General features: G+C 38.2%; 1 pseudogene; it reads right to left on the bottom strand.

Annotated features, from left to right (window-relative positions):
* Window positions 1-2464: 2464 nt before the first annotated feature.
* On the bottom strand, window positions 2465-3388 carry LOC140850141 (olfactory receptor 4P4-like; annotated as a pseudogene).
* Window positions 3389-6000: the final 2612 nt, after the last annotated feature.

Below are 6000 nucleotides of genomic sequence, written 5' to 3'. Positions count from 1 at the left end.
ATGATGTAACTTCATCACTTGATTCAGATCATCAAAATACTGTTTATATTTTAGTGTAAAAACTCAATGCACAATGTAGAGAGAGAGAGATGATGCTGAGCTTGCATAACAGTCAATCTTTGGTCAAACACTACAATTTCAGCCAAGACTAAGACAACACTGCCACTTTATACAGGAGAATAATAACAGCTACATGGCATATTTCTGAGCCCACCCTGAGGTCTTGAATTAAGGCCAGTCAAGCCCAATGTATGTAGGCTGACACCAGCTGCCCATGGACACATGAGTGAGAATTAAATGCTTATTGTATGAGCCCCAAGAGGTAAGATGGCTTGTTACATGGCACTATTGATCTGGCTGACCCAAGAACAGCAAGGTCGAGTTGCAGAAGTGTGGATTCTGAGGCATATTCTTTTTTTTTTATGATGTTTTTTTTATTTTCAGTTTTAATTATTTTTATTTTGGTATAATTAATATAAAATCACCTGAGCAATATTATGGTAACTAGATTCCCCCGACCATCAAGTCCACACCACATTCCCCATTACAGTCACTGTCCATCAGCATATTAAGATGCCATAGAATCATTACTTGCCTTCTCTGAACTGTACTGCCTTCCCCTCTGAGGTACGTTCTTAAACTGATAAAACTTCTAATACCTTTAGTGCACGTTACTTGAAATGGAAGAGTGTAAAAGGCCAAGCTAGAGAGAGTGGACATGAGAGACAGCACATAACCTTCATTATGCACACAAAATTCAAAGCATCAATACCTAACTATGCAGCCATCCCGTCTCTCACTATTTTGTCCATGGAGAGCACACAGGAAGGGAGGGGCAGAATGTTACCCATGCCTGGGAGGATTCCCTTAACTTCTCCTTAATTGATAAATTATAAGAAGAGAGTTTACAGAAGATAAATGTGAGGCATGTTCAAAGAGACTTCTGAAAGACTCATCTTCTTTTGGGAGAAACCACATAGTAAACATGACGACACAATGAGAACATTTAATTCATTACCAAAAAATGTGACTTACATACACAGCAGTAACAGCACAATTAGACATCAGCCTAAGCAGCTCTAGACATTCCTGTTCAATTCCATCTTCCAGAAGTGGATAATCCTACCAGAAGGCATCGGCCACCAGGCCAACATCAAACATAACCATTACTTGATCTGTTATTGTCTTTCTTATCTCGTTTTCAGTGTACTTCATTATTTTCCTGCCTCTCCTAAGGTTCTGAGTTCCTTAATCTTCTAGGCAGTACACTATCAGGGTCATTTTGGAAGAGAAAAAATACTGCTGAAACCTTCAACAACCTTGGCTAATTTCTGTAAATGCACTGCCCACCTTAAAACTTGCATTCTTGTCACCAATAATACTCGAAGTGCACACATTTCAATTTCTTAGTGGTGCGGTCAAGGGGATGGAGCACCAGAAAAATATTGGATCTGTGTTTCTCATATGTGAAAAGTTGGTGAAAACTCTCTCTAGGCCTCAGTTCTCACTTATCCTTTTACTTAAGTATTTTTATGCAAATAAGGGAACTCCTCGATGTATCAAAGATGATCCCAGCTTATGAACCAGGTTTTAGTTTGAATGGTGGAAGAAAACCTCAAAATATGCCTTCCATATACAGTACATTGAGTATTAATTAAATGCAGCCAGAATGCCCTTGTCTTCAGCTCTGTGTTTCCATGAGCTCAGGTCCTTTCATAGGGTGGGATCTTTTCTAGGTTACCTATTAACAAAAAACATCAGTTTGTATACTCATGAAGAATTTAAAATGAAGTTATAAGTACAGTCTTTGAATCACATTTATAGGATTTAAGAGGGTGTTCATCATCCAATCTGAAACTTCTAATTCCTGGACTGTACCAGCAATAGGTTACCAGGAATTCTTTAAAACAGTTTCTCTAAGTATAGTGTGGACAGTCTAAAGACATGTGCTGCATTATTTTAGAAGCATGATTTGTTAGTGCAAGTGTTAAAATTGACAACAACAGTTGTAAATTTCTGCATTGCTTTATTTTTTAACTGCAATGGAAACCTCAGGAAAATAGAGGGCTTAGCACCTCTTTTTGTCTATGAGAGATGTCTCAGTCAAGGTATCTGTGTCCTACAGCAGGGAACAATTGCACAACTATGCAGTCTTTACAATGTCCTCTGACAAAATTACTGTAATACCCACTCTGCCTGTGATCATGAAGCACAGAATATTCCAGAATGCCAGACGTAAGTGGTAGAAGGTCAGAGCTGGAAGGGACCTGCAGGTTGTCTGGTCCCCTTCCCTTGGCTACAGGTTCAGGGCAGTAGCATAACGGGAAATGAACGACTGAGAGGGCTTGCTCTTCAAGGCTTGCAACCTTGGATGACAGCACATCACCCCTGCACTGGCTTTATTGTTCACATTGACGATTCTGAGGAAAGAACAGATCCAGCAAAGGGCTGGACCACCAGCAGTTCATTTCCCTTCAAACAGTCTGTGTCGGCACCACACTCTCATGGCATTCTTCATGTCTGTGTTTCTCAGTGTGTAGATGAGAGGGTTGAATATGGGGGCACTCATGGTGTAAAATAGGGAAAACACCTTGTCATTACTGACAGAATCAGCCATGGGAACATAGGTGAAGATGAGGGGCAGGAAGAACATGAACACGACAGTGATGTGAGACCGGCAGGTAGAGAGGGCTTTGCGGTGGCCCTCGGATGAGCGGGTCCTCAGGGTGGACAGGATGATGACGTAGGAAATTACCAAGGCAACAAAAGTCAAAATGGACAGCACCCCCGTTGTGGCGATGATCGCAATAACCAGAAGGCTAGTGTCAGTGCAGGCCAGCTTCAGCAAGGAGAATATGTCACAGAAATAGTGGTCTATCTGATTGGGGCCACAGAAGGGCACCACCGTGATGACCAATACCTGCAGGATTGAGTGGATAAATGCCGCGAGAATGGAGGCCACCACAAGGGATAGCACACCCGTCTGCTCATGCTGGCAGAATAACGGAGGGGTCTACAGATGGCTGCATAGCGGTCGTAGGCCATGGCCAGCAAGATGAAGATCTCCGCAGCACCAAAAAAGTGGGTGTAAAACATCTGGGCCATGCAGCTGTTGTAGGAGATGGTCTTCCTCTGAGCCAGTGAGTCTGTGATGAGTTTGGGGGCCACTGTGGAGGTGAAGCAGACATCCATGAAGGACAGGCAGCTGAGGAAAAAAGTACATGGGCTGCTCACTGAGACGGCTGCCCCTGATGGTGAAAAGAATGAGCAGGTTTCCTGAGAGAATTGCAGTATAGCAAAGTGAGAAAAGCACAAAGCAGGCAACCTCTGCATCCTCATCTCTAGAGAGTCCCAGGAGGATAAATTCTGTGATGTTCTCATGTCCCATTGCTTCTGCGGGCTTGATCATTTAGAAGTGGCCGTTAATATACCTGAAACATCAACATTTTAAAATTATTGTTTTTAAAGTCATTTGTTTATTCAATAAAGATGATTATTGTTTATGATACAATCAGTTAGTGCTAAGGGCACAGCAGTGTACAGAGTATGCACAGTTTCTACCCAGAAATAGAGTACAATTCATTAAAGAAGTCATATAGTCAGAAAAATAGCACAAATAACACCAGTTAATTGGAATTTTGATCAATCTCAAAGCCTCAGACTTACCATGAGCAACAGGATGAAAACTTAAAAGGTTAAACATATATTTCAGGTAATTTTGTGATACAATTTCAGTATTACACCTCGGAGTGACTTTTGATTCTTTGGCTTGTATATAACAGCAGTGCGTTTCTTTGTTCTCCAAGGCCAGGGAGATCACTATTATTCTCAGTCCTTCCAAGTGACTATATCTCAGCTGAATCCTGAAAGTCCCATAATTTCATCAGGCTTCAGTGACCTCGTAATTTTAACTACCAGATGTCTGGGTGAGCATTTTAGAAAGTGGCTTCAGATCCTTTTCATGAACAGTTTTTTTAAAACTAGTGGAGAGAAAGAGCAACAATCAGATTATTGGTGATAGGGTTGCTCCATTGTATGGGCTTCTGGGACATTTATGGTTTCCTGGAATTGATGCTACTTCCCAGTTCACTTTCCAGTCTAATCCAGGAGTTCCCCTTATTTTTGCCCTCTAATCACACTTTCTGGCACTCCTTTTCAGTACTGCATCCTTGGAGTGCAAATTGTACCTTTAGATTCTTTTTCACTTCCTCCGTTTCATCACCTTGCATCTCTTTGAATTGCACCACTTTCTTTCCTTGCCAGGCTTACTACACACTCATGAGCTTGTGTCCTGGAATATTTTACTTTAAAAGAACATGTCTCTTTGGTGCAAAATGTTACACTACATCTCTTACTTTCTTTTGGCAACTTAATAAAAAATGTTTCACAAAACTCAAGGCTCAATTTTGTAAAAAAATAAACCCTATAACCTGATGAAATTTGGCAACCTCTTTTTGAATGGTTATAATAGCCATTGAACAATGACTTTCATTTCATATTCTTTAGAATTTATCTTAGAAAAATGGCCATTTAGCATACATTTAATAGGATTTTAGGGAACTCACGGACTTTTGATATGAGTTCCATCCATGAACCTCAAGTCAACACCTTGTGGTCTAATTTCTTGCAAAATCTCTGGAAATATAAGTGTCACACAAACAAGATGTCAACTGCAATTTCTCTGAGCTTTGTTGTGATTTCTTTAAAATAAAGAGTTAAAGATATTTTTCTCTGTGCATTACCTATTCTTTCCTTAAAATAGAATTCCCTCATTGACTGTAAAATTGTATTAAAATATATAAAAAGATTGAAACAAGTAAAAAGATATACCATGTTTATGCTTAAAGAGGATCAGTATAAAAAAAGATATGTCAATTCTTCGCAAATTAATCAATACATTCAAAGGCAAAACAAATATTCAGACTAAAGTTTTCATGTATTTGAAAAACTGATTCCAAAATTCAGAAACAGTTAATACCCAGAAGAGTTAAGCCAACTATTTAAAAGAAAAAACAAAGAGGACATACAACCATTTTCAGAATTGAAAAGTATATCATGAAGTTTTGGCAATTAAAAAGTTGGTGGTAAAGAAAGATTGCTTGTCTTGAAGACAGACAATAAATAAACATAAATATATTTGAATTTATTCTATGATTAAGCTGAAATTTTAAATTGTGAAATAGTGGAGTTTGTAAGTAACTGGTATTAGGACGTGACATCTGCTTCTGGAGGAAAAGAATACTGCTCACAAAGGCACAAACATTTATATTCCACATGGTTAAAGATACAAGTGTATTAAGCAAAACTAGAAAGAAACTGAAAAATAAGTAGAATGGGTTTATATCTGAAGCCGGAGCATTTTAAAGCAAAGCACAAAAAATTAATTCATAAAAAAACACTTAAAATTACTGTTTCACAAAATTCTATAAGAACAAGTATTTTTAAAGTGAAAATTGGAGTATTTGTAAATCCTGCAAATGAATGATACAGAGATAAGTAACTCAATATTCTAAGAGCAAAATATTTGAGTAAGCAATACACAGGAAGGAAATTACAAATGGTCAAAAGCATATGTAAAAGTACTCAATCTTATTAGAATCAGGACAATAAAAATTAAACAAGAATGAAATACTATTCCCACTCATCAGTGTCATAAAAATAAAATTTGATGTGCAGTCCATATAAAATTGCAGTGAGTGCCATACCAAAACTACCGCAGAAAGCATTCAGAATGATATCACTGCAGATAGACACATTTGAATGTGGGAAATAGAAGTGATCTAAATACCTTCATGGCGATGAAAATGAGGAGTGGTATGATCTTATTATGGAAAAGCAAAACAGAAATTTAAATGTTGGCTCCATAAGCCACATTTACCATGATAAAAAAATCACTAAGATATATTTTTGCGCCAAAAATAATTAAATGCACAAAGATAGTCACAGTATAACTTGCATGTTAAAAAAAATGACACCCATAGAACACCATGTGGTTTCTAT

Source organism: Manis javanica, chromosome 6 (genome assembly GCF_040802235.1).
Source record: "Manis javanica isolate MJ-LG chromosome 6, MJ_LKY, whole genome shotgun sequence".
Classification (NCBI taxonomy): domain Eukaryota; kingdom Metazoa; phylum Chordata; class Mammalia; order Pholidota; family Manidae; genus Manis; species Manis javanica.
The sequence above is the reverse complement of the archived record's forward strand: the minus strand, read 5'-3'. Positions and strand labels throughout refer to the sequence as shown.